General features: G+C 46.5%; 1 long non-coding RNA gene across 5 annotated transcripts in view; it reads left to right on the forward strand.

The window, feature by feature from the left end:
- LOC132370397 (uncharacterized) overlaps window positions 1-21110 on the forward strand; it is a 283270-nt gene that overhangs the window by 175590 nt on the left and 86570 nt on the right. For all 5 annotated transcript variants that reach the window (XR_009504557.1, XR_009504555.1, XR_009504556.1 and 2 more), the window contains one exon: window positions 2558-2714. This is a non-coding gene — a long non-coding RNA (uncharacterized LOC132370397). The remainder of the gene's footprint in view (window positions 1-2557; window positions 2715-21110) is intronic.

The following is a 21110-nucleotide window of genomic DNA, read 5'->3' on the forward strand; positions in this document are numbered from 1 at the left end:
CACCATCTCTTTCTGCATAACGAGGTCTCCCCAGCCCTCCTTGCAAGGGACCTCCTGTTCTTTCTCCTTGTCTCTGATCAACATTTGCTACTTCCCCACTGAGATTAATGGCATCACCCTTCTCTCAGCTCCCTTCCACCCCAGCCATCTTTGACTCCTCCCTCTCCCTCACTCCACATCCAATCTGTGGCTCAGTCCTCTTTACTTTACCTCTGATCTTTGTCTTATATCCCTTTATTTTCGCTCCCCATGTTATTCCTTCTGTCAGGCGTTCATTTGCTCAAGTTGGGTCTCTTGCAGTAGCTTCTAGTTTCTGATGTCTGCCTTCCAAATTATACTGAACCCTTGGCCAAATTCATCACTTTAAGTCTTAGGTATTTTCATACCATTACTCTATTCAAAATGTTTCTCTGAGTCCCCACTGCTAGTAGAATAAGGTCCTCAGTCTTTAGCCTCCACAATTTGATCCTACCTATTTTTCCAGATTCATCTTCACTACTCTCCTAAACCTCCAGTCTTCCAAAAATTCTAAATTTCTACCTTCTTGGAACTAAATACTTGCTGTATTCTCTTGCCTCCTCATCCTTACCCTTGCTCTTTTCCCAGCATCATTGCCCCCGCCATCTGTTCAACTCCTTCAACTATAGTGACACCTGTTCTAGGAATCCTTCCATCATCCCCAGACATAAGGGCATTCCTGGAACCTCTATAGCCCTCCACTGGTCTCTGCCCTGCTTTGCTTTGTGGTTATGTGTATACGTGTCTTCTGAGATTATCAACTCCTTGAAGGCATGTAACAATATCAATAACAGCACACTGAATGATAGAGATGACTATAATTGAGTACTTATTATGAGTAATAGGTCCTTCACATGCAATAACTTATCACCATACTCCAATTTCATTGTTATCTCCATTTTAGAGATATTGAAACTGAGGCTTAGAGAGGTAAAAGCCAAAAAGCTGACAAGTGGTAGGGATGAGATTCAAACCCAGACTGACTCCAAACCCACTCTCTTCCTACTCCCAACACAGCTCCCAAGGCAAAGAAGAAAACTCACATTCATTGCGCAACTACTATGTGCCAGTCAGTGCTGGCAGGGGTCCAAAACTGGGCAAGATAATCCCATGAAATAATATACATGAAAGTGACTAGCACAGTGTTTGGCACATAGTAGGTGCTCAATATAATATAAATGCTAACTGAGAAATGGATAGACGTTGTGTCTACTCCACGCCCGAACTTGCTTCCAGAGTAGCGTCTGTGTCCTACTGTGGGGAGCTGTGGGCTGTGGAAGGAACCCTGGGGCTGAGATCTCATTTGGGCTCAGCCAAATGCATTTCCAATGACCCTGAGCAAGTCTCACAGCCTCTCCAACCTCATTTCCTCACAGAGAAATGAAAAAGTCAGATGACCTTTTTTCTAAGGTCTTTCCAGCTCTAAGAAGTGAGGTGATATAGGGGTCAATGAGTTGTAAACAGCAGAGCAAATACAAATGGAAGTGATTATTTTAATACTTTAGATCCTTCCTGCAGCAAGTACATTTCTCTGGTTTTCAGGAAGATAGGATAATTCTCTTCTGCGAAGCCGAGTTTCTGAGGCTAAAGTCCCCAGCTCTCCTGGGCTGGCCAGGACAGAGGACAAATGGCCACCCCTCCCTGGTGCGTGCAGGGGAGAGGAGGTACCACTTGGGTCCCCTTCTGTCTTATGCGGCACTGACTTCTGTGGGATCTGGCCATGCCTTGCAGAGAATTAATTAATGTCTGTAGGGAAAGTTGGCAGAAATAACAGTTCCTTTGACTAAGAGGGGGAGGTGGCAATGAGCTTTGCTTTAAGCAAAATGTACAAAGAAGGAATAGGAAATCATCAACTTGGCCTCCTTTGCTGGGCCCACTATCCTTCCTCTGTGCCGGCTACCAACCCCTCCAGTTTCCCCCAGGAAATGAGGCCCCCCACCAGTCATACATATATGTGGGACCCTGGTTTTTGTTTTTGAAGGTAAGCGGATCAGTACTGCTGTGGGTTTGTGAATGTGAATTTGGACAGGAGCCCAAGATGACCGGGAAGAGGCAAAGATGACAGAGCTGATGGAGCTGGGTGCCATCAGGGGCAAAACACATGGCGCCGACAGGGCTTACCCTCAACAGGGCTGCCGCAAGCGGGCGCTTTTCTAGGCGCTTTCCCTGCATTTTCTCATTTAATCTGAACCCTCTGGGTCAGGTCACTGGGCTTCTGAATAATGGAGCCAAGATTCCTATGCAGGTCTGTCTATCTTGGGTGACAACATGATTACTCATTATAATATACCTCCTCCTGGGCAAATGGAATGCAAGGAGACGGAAACTATTGAGAAAAGAAGAAGAAAGTGGAACCAGGAACAGTGGGTTTACGAGGGGAGAGAACTGAGCCTGACAGTCCTCAAACTTGCCAGGGTTGGCTGCTGGAAGCTTCTAGTGCTAACATAAGTTGAGCCCTACTAAGTGAGAGGCTAAGGGACATTGCACGTACCTGCTCACTGAATCATCACAGTAACTGCACTGCTTTTATTTCTCATAGGAGGAGATGAAGCCTGGAGAGGACAAACGTTTTGCTCAAGTTACGCCACCAGTGAGAACGGCTAGAATTTGAACCCAGTTCTGTCTTACACCTAAAGTCCATGCTGGTTCCACCCTGTGGCACTGCCTCGCACTTTACGGAGCATCTCAGGATGCTGGTAAGTCCAGCCTTGGCAGGAAGCACACTTCTCACCCCCAAGGGCGGGAGAAGTGAGAAGAAGTGGGCGAGGGAACGAGGGACAGAGCTCTTGTTGAGTCCTTCCAAACCCTGCCACTTGGCTAGGCACTCCACCTGTGTTTAATCTCATTTTGTTCTCCTAGCACCGGGTGGGAAAGGCATAATTGCCCTCATTTTGCAGATGAGTGTATTGAGGCTCAGAAAAGGCAATTGATTTGCCGAAGGTCACAGAGCTGGTAAGTGGTAGACCAAGGATTCCCATCCAGATGGGCCCAACTTCAAAACCCAGGCAAATTAAAAATATAATTTTGTACTTAATCAAGTAGCATCTCATGCTAGATTCTATTAAAGGCAAGCTGTAACAGAGGCCAACATTTAACAATAATTTTGTAGTTGAAAAATTTATAATTAAGGCAATCATCAATTAACTTATTTTTCTGGGAATAGAGAAAGGTTTGCCGTTATTGAGTTTTCGCTGCAGAAGAATCTGGAGCCTCATTGAAGAACCATGGAGCGTGTTCAGTAAAGCAGGAGTTAGAGCAGCTTAGGGAAGCTGACCTCGGCCGCGTGCCCAGAAAGGGGACGCATTCAAAAGCTTTCTGGGCACGGAGAGCAGGCGGGAAGCACGGCCAGGTTCGCCGCTGCCTGGGAGAGTACTTTTGGCTTTAGTCTAGGCTATGGGTAGTGTCTGCCAGAGAGGTTCATATGTTCTCAAAAAAATAGGGACTGGGAACAAACTAATTTGATCATTTGTCTTCCCTGCTCAATAACCTTCAATGTCTCCCCATTGTATCCCAAATAAATCCCGTAAGCCCTACCTTGACATTCACAGCTTAGCACAATCTGGTCCCAGTTTACATTCCCAATCCTATGCCACACTCATCACCCCACATAAATTTCATGCTCAGGTTAAACTGGTCCACTTTTTTATTCCATTAACCCAATGTTGAGTCTTTCTCCTTTCCTCCCCTTTCTTTCCAAATCTACTTAGTAAAAATCCTGCTCTCAATTCTTCAAATTCCTTTCCTAGGTGACTCCTCCACGAAGTCTCCTCTGATTGCTCACCTGGAAGCAAACGCTCCCTCTCTTTACTTACACGTGGCACTGATCACACAGTGCCTTGAACTGAGATTATTCATGTACGTGCCTCCTCTTTCCTACTAGGCACAAGCTCCTTGTGGGCAGAGGTGATTCCTCACACCTGTGAGTGTAGGAATAAACCAGTAACTAAAGAGCTAAGAGATTAATGTCTTATCTATGACGTCATTATAGTTAAATAATGGTCAGCATTTACGTTCAATAATTTGAAAGGACTTAGCTTGAACTTGCTTAAAAGTGTGTTAGAGACCTGAACCATTTTGAGAATTAGGTTTTTTTTTGGAGTTCATAAATGATTAATATTCACTCACTCATTCAATATCCTCAGTGTGGAATAATATTTTTTTTCTGAAAACCTTGTTTGAGAGAGCTTGAGGGTACAAGTCTCCCCCCGACACCGAGACTGGGTCTACCAGGAAGCACAATGCCACAGGTCCTCAGTGCTATTAGGACTGCCAGGCTGTGTGTCTGCACGTGCACACGTGCCCCATTTGCTGCATCCTCTCATTTGCTAGCCACTGTACTAGGGTCTTGAGTCTCACGGTTCCCTCCACGGCTGCAGAGCGCGGCTTTCCAAGCAAGCTCCAAGTCTTGCCAGGTGTCCGTCTTGTCCGTAGTTAGGTCAAGCCAAGGGAGAGAAATTGAAGGACGCTGCTATTAAAAATACTTGGTAACCAGCCAAGTAATTTCGCCAGCATTCAGCTCCGACATTGTCCTCTGTTTATGACTGGGAGGGAGAGACATTCCCAGACAAGGAATACCTCTGGCCAGTTTGCACAGCAGCGCTGGCCCTTGTCTCTAGTTCACTTGTTAAGTTTGCAAAATTAAGTCAGCAAGGCCCCATCTTGGATCAGTCATAGCCAGTAGAAAGACGACCACTCTGACTCTGGCCAAAAAGCCAAGTGCGGCTCCGCTCCATCCGTCTCCCCACAAATCTGGACTTACCTGAATGAGAAAAGCATCATTGTTCTCTTTGGCTCTCTCCTTTTTTGGAAAGTTGGAGAACGATCTCATTTTGAGTGGAAACCAAGATGACTTGCTCTGCTTGCTGCATCCAGAGGCAGTTTACTCAGTGGTCCAGAATTCAGGGCTCTGGGGTCAGTGGGAACTCAGCTCACCCTTGAGCTGTGGGTTTTGTTTTGTGGGTGTGGTCAGGTTTCTTGACCTTTCTGTGCTTTGCTTCCTCATCTGCAAAGCAGGACTACTCACTGGACTTCACAGTTGTCGAGCGAATTAGATGAGCTGAACATAGCAATGGACAAAGGAAGCTCTCCATGGGTGTCATCTATTATTAGAATCACACCTGCCCATGTGATGTGACAGGTTCAGCTGACCTGCTGTAACCACCTCGCTCCAAGGATGGCACACTCCTTCTTTTGCTTTTTCTCCCCTGATCGATTCCTTAATCAAAATTCAAACCTAACTGTGACGTTTATAGCATTTCCTGTCGAACGTGACCCTTGACTGGGGGTATGGGATGCTTCCTGTGTTATTCCGGTCTGTGCAATAGACATTCCCGCACTGTTCCCTTCCAGAGAGGACCTGTGCTAGGCGGTGGGAGGTTTAGGGATGAAAAGGTAGTGAAGACACTATTCTTGCCTTCGGGAGATTGTCGTCTGTTTGGACTGAAAGAAAGGTGCCTGATTCCTATAAAACACCACCAAGTGTGAAAACTGTTGAAAATGAGACGCAAACCCAATGACCAGGCTGTTGGCGCTAAGCCGTGTCACTATCCTGCCTTATTTTAATTATGGTTTCCCTCCTCTGCTATCATCAAATTAAAAAATCCTTCACATGGTAGTCTAGCAACATTGCTATGTTGTCATACTGCAAATCATGTGGAAAGAGCTAATTGTTTTCAGGGAAAGTTTCAAGTAAATTTATGAGCTTATGGACAAATTGCCTGTTATTGCTTTTGAAAAAAAGCACTGTCAATGGACTAATTTCAATCTTCAAAAAAAAAAAAAAAAAAAAAGAATGCCATCTCACATGTTTCTGGAGCTTTAAGGTTTATAAATCTCACTGTTGTGCATTTTCCCTCTGAGTCCTGATGGTGACTCTGTGATGGTGGGAGGGATTCTCAGTCTCAGGTTGGAAAACCAGGCAGAGGCTTGGAAAGGTCGTGTCTTGCTTGCTCTGTTCACGTGCTGAGGGGGCTTGTGGGGTTTTGGAACCCAGGACCCCTGACTTCAAATCCAGAGTTCTTTTTGCTGCGTTACTCTGCAGTCAAGTAGTTCTGCACCATTTCACTAACATTTAATTAGCTAAAAGTGGAAACAGATAACCTTGAAATTAATTCGAGTTAATGTTAAATGTTGCTAACTTTTTATTAGTTGAATGTTTCCATTAACTTTTCCAATGGCTGCTTTTTTGTACCCACTCACAGCAGTGAACAAAATTGAGTAAGTGCTCCATAAGTCTTTACTGAATAAACAAATAGCTTAGCTGGCTGGGTTTGGCTGCAGGGTGGGGTTAGAAAGTTGAGTCACGGGAAGACAAAATTGAGTATTTAATTCACTCTTTGGTTTGTCAAGTATTTATTAAGTCTCTGTTCTATGTACAGTGCTCCATGGAGGAGAGCATGGCACACGTGTGGTCCTTGGCAAGTTATTTAACCTCTCTGAGCCTCAGTTGCCTTGGCTTTAAAAATGAGGAATAATAATAGCACCCAATTCATGGGATTGTTATTAGCATCAAATAAATTAATGTATATAAAGAGCTTGGTTCAGAGGCTATCACAGATTGTTGGTGCTCAGTAAGTGGTAAAGATAGTAATTATCAGTCTCCGTGCTATGTATTTATACACGGTTCGTACCCCGAGGTTCCACAGATTCAATGAAGTGGTCTGTTGCACTCAATAGCAGCACAGAATGCCCCAGTCGATTTGTTTTGGAGCAGAGGAGGGAAACAGAGGCCAGCTATGGAAGCAGAGCTGCGTTCCCGTGGTCGTGATGGAGAAAGAAAGGGTATTCCTTCTTAATTTTCGGTGACAGTCAGGGAAGGGACCCCGACAACTCACGTGCTGGACACACGCCACACTCCACGTGGGGCCTCCACTCAGCATCCTTTGGGAATTCTGGGCCCCTGGGCCCTTCAGCCGATTGCCTGGATCAGGTGTGTGTGTGGGGATGCAGGGATGGGGCCTGTGATACAGTGACCACTCTGGGTTCGAGCGACAGAATGACAAAGCTGGCAAAGCAGGGTGCAGGTGGATTGCTTCCCCTTCTGCAGTTCTGTGTCCTCTCTCTACAGTGGAAGGAAAGAGTCCTCCCTGGGGCCCTGGAGTGCTCCTGCCTCAGTCCTCCCCTTGAGCAGGGCTCTTCTGAGGCTGAGCCCTGGGGAGGGGAGGGGGCAGGGGAAAGGACTGGAGTGCTGGCCTCGTCCCCAGGGACCCTTCCTGGGAGTGAATGTGGGCACAGAGACCTCCACTTTGACTCGCTCCAGACTGGGCTGCAGTCTGGGCCTGATGCACAGCACTGAGTTGCTCTAATGAATGGAGCTGCTGGCCAGCTTGTTTACGACCTGACATTTTTGCTGGCCCTGCCAGCGGCTGCCTCCTACTCTAAGTGGGGAGAAGCCACTTAGGAAGACAGCAAAGCAACCTGCCACCAATCTGTCAGCAATTGGCTTCCATTAGGGATAGGACGGCCCGTGAGGTCGGGGAGGGGCAGGCTGGGAGGGAGAATGAAAGAGAAAGACAGATCTGTCTGTTTCATCTCATCCGGTTTCCAAATCCCAAAGGGATGTTCGGGGGAGACTTGGTAAACTGGGCAATGGCTGATTGTCTCTCTTTCAAGGTGACAGCTGGGTTCAAAGGTGTCTTCACCTCTCTCTCTCATGGAAAGAAAAGAACCAAATGCCAATTTTGCTGATTGTATCAGTTTGTAGAAGTGCATCAGGTTTATCATAAACTGTCCTGGCTGCCCCCCAGGATGGTTTATCTGTCCCCATTTCTGTCTGATCTGTTGTATCTGTCTATTCTCATGTCTGTGTCTCCCAAATGGCCATGGCTTTCCCCAAGTTTTTCTTCCCTAGTTGTATATATATTTTTAAAAACATCTTTATTGGAGTATAATTGCTTTACAATGTTGTGTTAGTTTCTGCTGTATAACAAAGCGAATCAGCTATACATATACATATATCCCCATATCCCCTCCCTCTTGCATCTCCCTCCCACCCTCCCTATCCCACCCCTCTAGGTGGACACAAAGCACCGAGCTGATCTCCCTGTGCTATGCGGCTGCTTCCCACTAGCTGTTTTACATTTGATAGTGTATATATGTCCATGTCAGTCTCTCACTTCGTCCCAGCTTCCCCTTCTCCCTCCCCGTGTCCTCAAGTCCATTCCCTACTTTGAGCAGTGGTTCCCAAGTAGAGAGGCAGTATTGCACATGGGAGAGGCCGTGCGTAGAACCATGTGGGACTTTGGTTGTCTCCATGACTAAGGACTGCTCCTGGCTCTCAATAATCACTGGGTCTGGACCAGGGATCATCTAAACATCCTGCAATGAGCAGGGACAGTCCTACACAAAAAGACTCATCCCACCCAAATGCCAGTACTTGTCCTGTTAAAAGTCTAAGGCAGAAGTCTAGGGCCATGTACCCCAATGTTCACTGCAGCACTATTTACAATAGCCAGGACATGAAAGCAACCTAAATGTCCATGGACAGATGAATGGATAAAGAAGATGTGGCACTTATATACAATGGAATATTACTCAGCCATAAAAAAGAATGAAATAACACCATTGCAGCAACATGGATGGACCTAGAGATTGTCATACTGAGTGAAATAAGTCAGACAGAGAAAGACAAATACCATATGATATCGCTTATATGTGGAATCTAAAAAAATGGTGCAGGTGAACCCACTTACAAAACAGAATAGAGTCACAGATGTAGAAAACAAACTTACGGTTACCAAGGGGAAAAGGGAGGGTGGGAGGGATAAACTGGGAGATTGGGATTGACATATACACACTACTATATATAAAATAGATAACTCATAAGAACGTACTGTATAGCACAGGGAACTCTAATCAATACTCTGTAATGACCTATATGGGAAAAGAATCTAAAAACGAGTGGATATATGTATAACTGATTCACTTTGCTGTACAGCAGAAACTAACACAACATTGTAAATCAACTATACTCCAATAAAAATTAATTTTAAAAGTCTAGGGTAAGAGGGACAAAGGTACCCAGGGGTAACTGGGCTCAAGGGGGGGGGGGGCTGACTCATGCTAACTCACCCGAGACTGATAAAAAAGAATTGCCCTGGAACAATTTACAGAGGGGCTGTTACTTTTTGGTGGACAGAGACTTCCCTCTGCTCTTTGGAGCTCCTCCTTGTTCCAGGACGATAGGGAAAATGACGCATCGGTCCAAAGGTGAGCATGGCCTGGGGGCTAGTGGAAGCCAGTGCACAGTGGGGCCCTATGAACCAATCATCACTTGTCATTGTCGCAAATGCCTCTCTCAAGTCGGGAATACTTGTGGCATCTGTGTCTCTCCCTTTCAGCCAGTGCTGGATAAAACCCCAACAAACACTTGCTCCTGGGGCCCCTGCCACCTATAGACGTTGCGCTGAGCTTGTGCTTCAGAGGGCCTTACTCTGGCCCTTCCCCTACCTGGGACTTTGGATTTCCTGACCCAACAGCCCCAAGCCGGCTCCCAGGGCCTCTACCCCAGATCCATTGGCGGGGTGCACATCCTGAGGCTGAGGATGGCCAAGGAACAGCTGTTTTGCAGGGGGCAGGGAGACAGAGCTTGGACAGTTGGCTTGAGCTCTAGGACAGAGCCGAGGCGGGAAGAAAATGGGTGGGGCTTGCTTTGGGCTTTCTCTTCCAGGATCCAGGCCTGGCATCTCCTATTAGTACAGCCTTTCTCCCCTGGGATTCCCAGACCTTAACTACGATCATATCCAGTCTTCCTGGGAAAAATGCCTGTGTTACCTTGACTGGATTTCAGACCATTGATTCTTCACTCACTCAGATCTGGGGTTTCTCTCCAGTGATTTCTTAGAAGGTTGATCACATGTATTTTGTTGGCTCTTATAAGTATTCACATCCCTCTGAGGTCCTTTGTGAGGGAATAGGGTGGGATTGGGTCACTGTAACTTCCCACAGTAACAACGATGTCGTGATGTCAGCTGTTTTATTCCAGATCTCTTCTTATTATGTCTGTTCCTATGTCTATTTGGCCCAGGGTTTTGTTTATTCTGTTTTCTTAAAAGTTTTACCTTTTGGGGCCTTGGGCACAGGACCATAAACTTATCCCATCAAACAGTAAATTTGCGGGGTTGGTATCACTTCCATACAAACATTAGAGGTTTTGATATTTCAGGCTGCAGTTCTAGCCGTTTCTTTGATCTTTTACTGACCAGTAAATTATTTATTGGGTCTGTCATAAAGATAAACCAAAGTCTATAAACTATATTTATGGTATCACAAAAATCTCCGTCCTACCTGGCATCTTCAGAGGTAGATGGTGGTCCTGATGATAATGAAGCATCCAGGGCTGGAGCGACACTAGGGCCTGGCCACTTTGTCCCCTTTTTTTTTTTTTTTTTTTAATTTATTTATTTATTTTTGGCTGTGTCGGGTCTTCGTTTCTGTGCGAGGGCTTTCTCTAGTTGTGGCAAGCGGGGGCCACTCTTCATCGCGGTGCGCGGGCCTCTCACTGTCGTGGCCTCTCTTGTTGCGGAGCACAGGCTCCAGACGCGCAGGCTCAGTAGTTGTGGCTCACGGGCCTAGTCGCTCCGCGGCATGTGGGATCTTCCCAGAGCAGGGCTCGAACCCGTGTCCCCTGCATTGGCAGGCAGATTCTCAACCACTGCGCCACCAGGGAAGCCCTGTCCCCTTTTTAAATACCTTTTCTTCTTTCCTTTCCTTTGAGCTGTTTGCCTTCCTTCCACGATTTTGCTTCATTTTCCCTTCCCTCTACTATTTCTTTGGCTCCAGAGCTGAGATTTTTGCGAGGGTTGTTGTGAAGATCCCATTGCCCCTCCCTGGCCTCTGGGAGGCCACATCCCCCTTCTGCTTGAACCCCAGGCCAATCTCAGCTCTTCCCTCCAGAAACCTACATCCCCAGCCCCCAGTGCCAGGCCCAAAGCTATTTCCTTCCCGTGCAATCCTTCTGCCTTGAAGCCCAGACACCTGTCAACCCCTGGGAAAATGAACTGTGCTCAATCACTGGCCAGTTTCAACGGACACTTTGGGTTGTTGGGAGAATTCATTACAGAGTGTGTGTGGTGCATACGTGTGATTGGATGTGCTCGGGAGCAGATGACTGCCAGCCTTTAAGCACCCTCTTTCATTTTATTTTTCCTTTGACTTTTAACTAGCACCTTCCTCAATTAAAGTGGCAAGGGCAGACAAGGAAATCAGTGGATCTCTTCCCGAACATCAATAAAACACATTTCTCTCCAGGATACCTATTTGTTATTTGGATATCAGACTGACTGTAATCTGTTTCCATTTTCCTTCTTCCTGTCCCCCGCCAGAAGCTGGAGGCTCAGCCATGGATATCCTGCTGTTTCCATTTGGCTGAATGAAGGGATAGATTAGATTCCTGTTTGCTTTGCGGACGTTTCCATCAGATATTCATTAGATGTGTCAGGGAGAGCCTGGAATATGTGTCTCCCCTATTTATTTTGGGTGTGGCGGGGTGGGATACTGGTGGAGGGGGCTCTTGGAAGATGTTACCACCTGCCTCAAAGATACCACCATGATTTTCTTTCTTCCTCTGCTTGATGATAAATCACGGCCCGAGTTATTTCTGTTCTGAGAGATATGGATGTCACGGACTGCTCCCTGCTGCTACAGAAGAAAAGAAACTGGACCTTGGTGGAAAGGTAGGAAGAGTGTCTTTGATGCAGCATTCTACAGTGCAAGGTGTTCCATTGTACAGATGAAGAAACTGAGGTCCAGAGAAATTAAGTAGATTGTTTCCATGGGACCACCCAGTTCTCCCCTCTGTCTTCTTTCCTGCTGCCAGTTCTCCTGAGGGGTGCCTCCAGCCTAGCCACTCCCTGCCCACCTACTTGCCACGAGCTCTGGGCCCTCAGGAATGGATGTGTCATTGATATGTACTTGCAGCCAATCAGGAAGGCAGGGACATGCCTAATATTTGCTGTGTCTGATAAGTTGCCTAGCATGTCACCAGGCACAAGGTGAGCTCACAACACATCCTGGTCAATTGATTGAGCCCTGGGACTCACCTCTGAGGTTGCCCATCCTCTATGGCAATTGTTCATTGAACCCTTACTATATGCAGGTCTAGCCAAACCTTCTGGCTCCAGAATACCCACGTCTTGGGAGCCTCATTCCCACCCTTCTGGAGGATCCATTCCTTCTGCCTTGGCCAACAGACCGGCCTCTCCCTTCCCTCCTTCTTTGTCTGTTTCCTGTCCTGCCTGCATCAGTGCTGTGTTACCAGGACAGCCCACCGCCGTTTGTTTGGTCCTGCACCCACCCCCAGCCCCACTGCCAGCTGCTACTTTCCAGGTGTCCCCACTTCAGAGGGACGGCTCCGTTTTACTTTTTTATTTTTTTTAACATCTTTATTGGAGTATAATTGCTTTACAATGGTGTGTTAGTTTCTGCTTTATAACAAAGTGAATCAGCTATACATATACATATATCCCCATATCCCCTCCCTCTTGCATCTCCCTCCCACCCTCCATATCCCACCCCTCTAGGTGGTCACAAAGCAACGAGCTGATCTCCCTGTGCTATGCGGCTGCTTTCCACTAGCTATCTATTTTACACTTGGTAGTATATATAAGTAAGTCCATGCCACTCTCTCACTTCGTCCCAGCTTACCTTTCCCCCTCCCCGTGTCCGCAAGTCCATTCTCTACATCTACGTCTTTATTCCTGTCCTGCCTCTAGGTTCTTCAGAACAATTTTTTTTTTCAGATTCCATATATATGTGTTAGCGTATGGTTTCTCTTTCTGACTTACTTCACTCTGTATGACAGACTCTAGGTCCATCCACCTCACTACAAATAACTCAATTTCGTTTCTTTTTATGGCTGAGTAATATTCCATTGTATATATGTGCCACATCTTCTTTATCCATTCATCTGTCAATGGACACTTGGGTTGCTTCCATGTCCTGGCTATTGTAAATAGAATTGCAATGAACATTGTGGTATATGACTCTTTTTCAATTATGGTTTTCTCAGGGTATATGCCCAGTAGTGGAATTGCTGGGTCGTATGGTAGTTCTATTTTTAGTTTTTTGAGGAACCTCCATACTGTTCTTCATAGTGGCTGTATCAATTTACATTCCCACCAACAGTGCAAGAGGGTTCGCTTTTCTCCACACCCTCTCCAGCATTTGTTTATAGATTTTCTGATGATGCCCATTCTAACCGGTGTGAGGTGATACCTCATTGTAGTTTTGATTTGCATTTCTCTAATAATTAGTGATGTTGAGCAGCTTTTCATGTGCTTCTTGGCCATCTGTATGTCTTCTTTGGAGAAATGTCTATTTAGGTCTTCTGCCCATTTTTGGATTGGGTTGTTTGTTTTTTTGATATTGAGCTGCATGAGCTGCTTGTAAATTTTGGAGATCAATCCTTCATCAGTTGCTTCATTTGCAAATATTTTCTCCCATTCTGAGGTTGTCTTTTCGTCTTGTTTATGGTTTCCTTTGTTGTGCAAAAGCTTTTAAGTTTCATTAGGTCCCATTTGTTTATTTTTGTTTTAATTTCCATTTCTCTAGGAGGTGGGTCAAAAAGGATCTTGCTGTGATTTATGTCATAGAGTGTTCTGCCTATGTTTTCCTCTAAGAGTTTTACAGTGTCTGGCCTTACATTTAGGTCTTTAATCCATTTTGAGTTTATTTTTGTGTATGGTGTTAGGGAGTGTTCTAATTTCATTCTTTTACATGTAGCTGTCCAGTTTTCCCAGCACCACTTATTGAAGAGGCTGTCTTTTCTCCATTGTATATTCTTGCCTCCTTTATCAAAAATAAGGTGACCATATGTGCATGGATTTATCTCTGGGCTTTCTATCCTGTTCCATTGATTTATATTTCTGTTTTTGTGCCAGTACCATACTGTCTTGATTACTGTAGCTTGGTAGTATAGTCTGAAGTCCAGGAGCCTGATTCCTCCAGCTCCGTTTTTCTTTCTCAAGATGGCTTTGGCTATTCGGGGTCTTTTGTGTTTCCATACAAATTGTGAAATTTTTTGTTCTAGTTCTGTGAAAAATGCCAGTGGTAGTTTGATAGGGATTGCATCGAATCTGTAGATTGCTTTGGGTAGTATAGTCATTTTCACAATGTTGATTCTTCTAATCCAAGAACATGGTATATCTCTCCATCTGTTTGTATCATCTTTAATTTCTTTCATCAGTGTCTTATAGTTTTCTGCATACAGGTCTTTTGTCTCCTTAGGTAGGTTTATTCCTAGGCTCCTTTTTAAAGAGAGTGTTGTTTCCTGTGACACTGGCAATCCTTCAGAATTGACAAGGCCTGTCTCTGCATCTCACACTCTGCCACCGGCTCTCAACATGGGGCCTAAGTGACTTGTCATCTTCTCTTGTCAGTTGCCGCCTCCGGCTGGCACTCCTGCTCCTCTCTCCCCACTGGAGCCATAATCCTCCCCTTTGATATCACAGTTGTCTCCATGATACTGAGTAGCCCTCACAGCTCTGCAGGGGCTCTCAGCCTTCGAGAAAGATGGAAACAACAGCAACAAAGACCTTCTTAAGAAAAGGGTAATGTCCATCTCCACCCCCCATCCCTTCACCCTCCCGGGAAAAACATCTCTAGTAGAGAAGGTACCCAGGAACTGGGAGAACGGCAGAAAGACCCTCAGACAGAAGGCTCTGTTTGCCACTGCTGTTCCAAATGGTACTTTTAATTTTCCTGTTTAAGCAGCATGCCCAAGAGAGCTGGCTTTTGCCCCTGGTGTGACACAGGAAGCAGGGTGTCCAACAGCAGGATGGGCTCAGCTTCCATAAGGGAGGCCCTGGAGTGAACCCCCTTAGGTCACTGGAGAACTCAGGTCTGGGAGGCAGGGAGTGGGAAGGGATGGGAAAACAGTGCAGGTTTTGGAATTCCCAGCGATCTCTATGTGTTGCTAACAGCTTGGCATGTGCTATGCCCCCACCTACACATGTCAGACCCAGTTTTTTTGGTTTGTTTTTTTAAAATAAATACAAGATCAGCTTTATTTATTTATTTATTTATTTGGGTGCACCGTGCGGCATGTGGGATCATAGTTCCGAGACCGGGGATCAAACCTGCAGTGGAAGCACAGACACTTAACCACTGGACCGCCAGGGTTTTATGTGTTATGGGGGTTCTTCTTGATTCCCCCAGACTCTGGAGGGTGGTTTCTGGGGTCTCTCTCTCGGGCTGTGGGGTCTGCCAAGCCAAGGGCACTGGGCCATCTCTCAGAGCCTTGGGGTCCACTCCTGGTTTGGCCATTTGCTCTTTCTGTGCAGAGGGGGAGATGTGGTGAAAAGATGCTCAGATCTGTGCTGGTGCACACTGGCCATGTTTCCTAACCTTAGATTGTCACATAGGTTATGTAAAAACTTAGTGTTAGGAAAATAGAAAGTTCTTGATGCAACTGTATTTATTATTGCAGTTTTAGGTAAGTTGTTTTACCTCCCGCATCTCAGTTTCCTCATCTGTAAAGTGGAATAAAATGATCTTACTTGCCACCTTATTATAGAATCACGCGAGGAGATGGATGTGAAAATCCTTTCTGAAGTGTGACGTATGAAGAATTATTTGTAACCTTCTTTTATACCCAAGTGTGTCTATCACTTAGGGGAGAAGGAATAGGATAGAATTTGCCTTAGATGCTCAGAAAAGGTTTCCAGGCTGCCAAAATCCCTTATTGTCCCTTCCTTGCCAATCCCTTCATCCCTAGCTTGCTTTGGCTTCACAAATTCCCCCAAACCGTGTTGCTGCTCCCTGCAGACACCCCACCCCCAGGACAATTGCAGACACCATGCCTGGTAAACAAGGAAGTCTCTTGGGGATCTGGCTCCCCCATCCTCCTCTCCTGTAATTATTCTTCCATTTGCAGGTCTCACCAATCTGAATTTTGACTTGTTAGGGAGTCAAGTAGAGTAGGATGGAGCCCTCTGCACCTGAAGCCTGACCCTGGGGTCCCCCAGCCTTTCTCCCTAAGGCCAGCGAGCTGATTGTTCCAGGGCCACTCTGCCCTTGGCAATTCCCAGCAGGAGTTTCTTGGCCCCAGCCCAGACTTTCACCTAGTTTCTATTTCTGCCTTATCTGTGGATTTCTCGTGCAGAGCATGGGCAGTGTGGGAGGAGAGAGGCAGGGCCACACCCAGCCAAACCAGCCGGGGCTCCAGCCTGGCTCTGGGAATTTCTGTTGGAATATTAACACTGGAGGAAGCCAGTGATTACCTCTCAGACTTGCAAGTGAGTTGGGCAGATCGGCTTTGCCGAGAGCTGGACAGACCGCTGGACAGAGTGAGCTATAGCAGCGAGGGCAGCACATGGTGATGAAGGAGGAGATTTGCTCCCCCAGAAAGCGGGCTCTCCAGGGGCTGCCTCCTGGTGAGGGGGGGTCTCTTAAGTGAATTCATTTTGACAGTTTCTGCCTTCCTTCAGAGAGGTCCCTGGATATTGCTTTTGTTGTCTCTCTCTGAGGACTCAAGGGAGAGAATGCACCCGGTGATAGAGAAGCACGCACTCACCCAGGTACCCCACAGGTGGCTGGGAAGATTTCTTTCATTCATTCATTCATTCCCTCAACTAACTGGTACTGTGCACTCTTTCTGAGTCAGGCACTAGGCTGGGTTCTGGGGACATAGCAGTGAGAAAGACATTCATTCCGTACCCTTTACTCCACACCAGATGTGGTCAGGGACCAGGATGGAGGTTAGACTCCCCTCAGCTGCTCAGTTTGCCTTCCTCAGACCCAGGTCACTTTTCTATCCCCAACGGAGGACATGTCACATGGACACAGGTGGGGATGGTTTAGCCCTCTGCCCAGCTTTGTACTCCCAGCACCGTTTCTCTAAAGAAGAGAACCTAAGGTCACATAGGTGAACCAGACATTCTGGGTATCGCAGCACTGCCCTCAGCTCCTATAAACAAGGGCTCCTTCCTCAAGACACGTCACTGCCATCTGCTGGAAAACTGTCACAGTGAATGTACAACTCTGCATGATGACAGTGTGAATGGTGCCCCCCCTAGATTTGTTCAGTACTCCACCTGCCTGCCCATGTGGTCGTGGTCTATTGTTTATTGTATGAACGCTGCTGTAGGTCCACAGGGCAGCAGCTACTGTCAAAACATCTCAGGAGAAAGATGCTGTGGAGTCCCAAACCCTTGAGGTGGGAAAAGACATCTTTGTTTGCTATTAACGTATATTTCTAAAGTTCTATTAGGTGGAGGGTGAGTGAGGGTGGAAATTTACAGTATTCCAACCTACATGTGCGAATCTGACTAATGAAGAGGTGGAAGGTTATCTAAGAGCGTCTCCCCTCTTTCTCATCCATTTCTCTTCTCTACTCCATCCTGGGGACACAAAGCGTCACCACTTAGGCAAGTGCCAACCACTTGGCCAGAACAATTCCCAACTCCTCGGCTCCCCATACTCACACATTCTTTGGAGGAACTCTGGAGTATTTCTGTTTTAAGAGTCATTGCCTTATAGTTTAAGTTAAAGGGTAAATCTCTGGCCTCAAACCCTTTTGTCCCCAGAGGAGGTAGATAAGCAAAGAAATGGATTTAATCAACCAGAAATGGAAATGCAGGGCTGCCTTGAAGACTATTGAGCACCTCTCTTTCCAATCCCGTAGGGGCTGCAGCACACACACACACACACACACACACACACACGTCTGCACCTGTGTGTGCAGGGATTGGAGTAGATGAACCAGTATCTAACTCAGTGCCTTTTGCCCACTGTGTCAAAAAATGTTGGTTGATGAAATTGTTGGTGGTACCTCTAATGCCTGGGGCCTTCCCTTCCTTGAGCTTTGGCGCCCTCGTAGGTAAAATAAAGGTGTTAGCTCTGTGTGGTGTGGTGAGCTCTGTTTGCTATGCTATAACAAAAATACCATAGAGGGCTTCCCTGGTGGCGCAGTGGTTAGGAATCCGCCTGCCAATGCAGGGAACACGGGTTCGTGCCCCGGTCCGGGAAGATCCCACATGCCACGGAGCGGCTAGGCCCGTGAGCCACAACTACTGAGCCTGTGTGTCTGGAGCCTGTGCTCCGCAACGGGAGAGGCCGCGACAGTGAGAGGCCCGTGCACCGCGATGAAGAGTGGCCCCCGCTCGCCGCAACTGGAGAAAGCCCTTGCACAGAAACGAAGACCCAACACAGCCAAAAATAAATAAATAAATTTATTAAAAAAAAAAAAACAAACCATAGACTGGGTGGCTTAAACAACAAACATTTATTTCTCAGAGTTCTGGAGGCTGGGAAGTCCAAGGTGAAGATGCTGGAAGATTTGGTGTCTGGCGATGTTACCGAGTCCAATCTCACTCTGCTCGCCGCAGGACAGGCCACTAAATCGGAGACGAGGTGTTGAGGCAAGGAAGACGACTTTATTCGGAAAGCCGGCAGACGGAGAAGATGGCGGACTAGAGTCTCAAAATAACCATCTTATCGGGGTTTGGATGCCAGTTTCTTTTATAGCACAGAGAGGGGGAGGAGATGAGGAAGTAAAGTAAAAAGGCCATAAGTTTTGCAAATATCTCCTGGCATGGCTAGACTCGGGAAGGGGATGTGTTAATTTCTTCTTTCTTATAGCCACCCACAGGTGGACAGGGTCCGGATGTTTGCCTGAACAAAGGCACTTTGGTTTAACATTCAGGCAGAGGGGCAGTGTTCCCCAAGGCAGGCCATTATGTATAGATAGTATCGTTTTAGTGAACAAGAGCAGCGGAAAGCAAAGGTTAAAGTAAAAGAAACAGATGCAACATGTAGTCAGATTTGGCTCTTCCCTGTTACAGCGAGAGCCTACTTCCTGGTTCATAGACGGCTGTTTTCTTGCTGTGTTCTCATGTGGCAGAAGGGGTCAGGGAGCTCTCTGGGGTCTCTTTTATAAGGACACTAATCCCATTCATGAGGACTTCACCCTCATGACCTAATTCGCTCCCACCTCCAAATGCTATAACCTTGGGGGTTAGGATTTCGACATACCCTTAGAGTGGTATGAGCCCTCAGGACTGCACTACAGAGTAAACACAACCTCTATATGGTGGCAAATGTATGTGTCTTTGTTTCATTTGTGGTTGGAGACAAAGTTGATGCTTTTGTCTCATCCCTCCATTGAGCCACTCAGGTGCTGAATAAATACGAAGTCTCCCTGTGTGCAGGGCTCCGTGTTGTGGGCTATAGGGGCTACGCAGATGAAAGAGACATGATTCCATCCTGAAAAGCTTACACAAACCCAGCATAGGGCTGAACATGGTACCCAAATGCCACAAGCTTCCAGGTTGTGAGCTCTGGCTGCAGTGCCCGCTGTGGGGAGGGAGTGAGAGAAGGTGGGATGGGGAAGGGGGACTGGGGACTGGTCAGCAAGGGCCTTCCCTCTTGATCGAGGGAGTCATATCAACCAGGTTGGTGTGGTAGACAGACAATGCTCCCAAAGATGTCTGTGTCCTAATCCCTAGAACCCGTGACTATCTTACCACACATGGTAAAAGGGACTTTGCAACTGTGATTAAATCAAGCCTTTGAGGTGGGGAGATTACCCTGGATTATCCAGGTGGGCTCTGTTAAAAAAATAAAATTTAAGGGGCTTCCCTGGTGGGCCAGTGGTTAAGAATCCGCCTTCCAATGCAGGGGACTCAGGTTCGATCCCTGATCAGGAAACCAAGATTCCACATGCCGCAGGGCAACTAAGCCCGCATGCCACAACTACTGAGCCCGTGCGCCTCAACTACAGAGCCCAAGTGCCACAAACTGCAGAGCCTACATGCTCTGGAGCCCGCATGCCACAACTAGAGAGAAGCCCACACGCCGCAATGAAGAGTCTGCATGCCGCATCAAAGATCCTGTGTGCTGCAACTAAGACCCAACGCAGCCAAAAATTAATTAATTAATTAATTAAATAAAACAAAATTCAACAGAGTATTTATGAATGAGGTAGCATCTAATCTAGCAAATAGTAGGGTGATACTCCGAGGATGTGTACAAAATGGAAGGTTTTTATAGGCAGAAGGAGGGTGGGGCAAGGAAGTTTTTAGCAAGAGAAAAGAAAGAATTCTTTCCAGCCAGGTCATCTTCTTTTGAGGTGAAGGGAATGACAGGGGTCTTATTACGCAGATTGCTTTGCTAGTGCTGATCAGGAAATTTCAGGTTGTCTGTTTAAAGACCACATTCCTAGGAGAGGTTGAAACTGCAATTAAGTCTTGGTTTGCTGTCATGGGGGCCAATGACTTTATTTTGTGCCTGTTGTTTCTTGCTTTTAAGAGCTCAATGTAGTCACAAGGGTCCTCATAAGAGGGAGGTAGGTCCTCATAACAGGGAGTCAAAGGGAGGAGAAGGCCGTGCATGAAGAAAGCAGAAATTGGAGTGATGCAGCCACAAGCCAAGGAATGATGGCAGCCTTAAGAAGCTTAAAGAGACAAGGAAGAGATTCTCCCCTGGAACCTCCACAAAGAACATAGTCTCCACCTTGATTTTAGCCCCATAAGACTCATTTTGAACTTCTGACCTCTAGAACTGTGAAAGAATAAATTTGTTTTGTTTTAAGCCACTAAATTGGTACAGGCACCAAGCAACATTAGGAAACTAATACAGCTGGAAACTCCTCCAGCTGTTATGGTTTCTAACCTAAGGCAAGTTATTCAAATTTTCTACCAGATGCCAGTCTCCTCACCTTTTAAGGAGTTTAACAGTAGTACTTAACTTGTAGGATTTTAAGGATGAACTGAGATAACAAGTGAAGCACCTGCACATAGACAGATTGTTAGGATTGGTATGCCTACAGTCTTATGTGGCGCTCAATAACCCACTCTTGCCTTCCCTTCCTCTCCCCATCCTGGCCTTTCTCAGTACAATTTTTCTTCTTTATCACTCTCCCCTCCTGTAGCTGTGTTACCAGAAGAGGGACCCCTTCCAGGGCCCAAGAGTGGACTCTTGTCTAACTAAATGAATTGTCCTAAGAGACACATGTGTTGACAATGCAAAAGGCTGCTGGGTGTGTGACTTTTTTCTGATTGGTTGGTAGTGAGGTAACAGGGTGAATCTGCCCTTTGGTATTCAGGAAGGTCTCGGAGGCTGAAGCCTTTTTCCTACAAACAAGAAATGGAAGAAGT

The sequence above is a fragment of the Balaenoptera ricei genome, chromosome 8 (genome assembly GCF_028023285.1).
Source record: "Balaenoptera ricei isolate mBalRic1 chromosome 8, mBalRic1.hap2, whole genome shotgun sequence".
Classification (NCBI taxonomy): Eukaryota; Metazoa; Chordata; class Mammalia; order Artiodactyla; family Balaenopteridae; genus Balaenoptera; species Balaenoptera ricei.